The sequence below is a fragment of the Buceros rhinoceros genome, unplaced genomic scaffold, assembly GCF_000710305.1.
Source record: "Buceros rhinoceros silvestris isolate BGI_N320 unplaced genomic scaffold, ASM71030v1 scaffold34909, whole genome shotgun sequence".
Lineage (NCBI taxonomy): Eukaryota > Metazoa > Chordata > Aves > Bucerotiformes > Bucerotidae > Buceros > Buceros rhinoceros.
In genome coordinates this window covers 552-1,064 of record NW_010430378.1, presented here as the reverse complement: position 1 = coordinate 1,064, position 513 = coordinate 552, and positions in this window count along the sequence as shown.

Here is a 513-nt window from a genome sequence, read left to right as displayed (position 1 = left end):
TGCAGGGCTGCCACTTCTGGACATAGTCATTTGCCTTTTGAGAGTCTGAATATGCATCAGAAGCTTAAAGGCACAAAATCCCAACACCAGCTGCAGTAAAGACACTTCCAATAACCATCTACACTTCAGGGGTCATTTTTTTGGCTTCCCAGCATCCTAAGGACAAGGCAAAAGGAGTTAATTTGATAGGCTGTTATTAGGCTCTGTAGAGAGCAACAAAACTGAGGAATATAATTAGAGAAAATTGGAATTCAATTTAGAGGAACAATTATTTGGAGCAGGCAGGGAAAAGCAAGAGGAACAAACCAGCTGAAGTGACAAACAGTCCCATGCTGCTCTCAGAGGACCCAGGCCAGCTCTAGCTCTGCCGAGCAGCCCCTAACCACGCATACAAGAAAGTAAAGCATGAACCACATCAGCCAAAGCTCTGGAGGCACCTCTTGCCTCAAAGAAGGAAATACGTAATGCTGCTGCAAGGAGACAGAAACTGTAGGTTTCACCTTAATCTCTCCA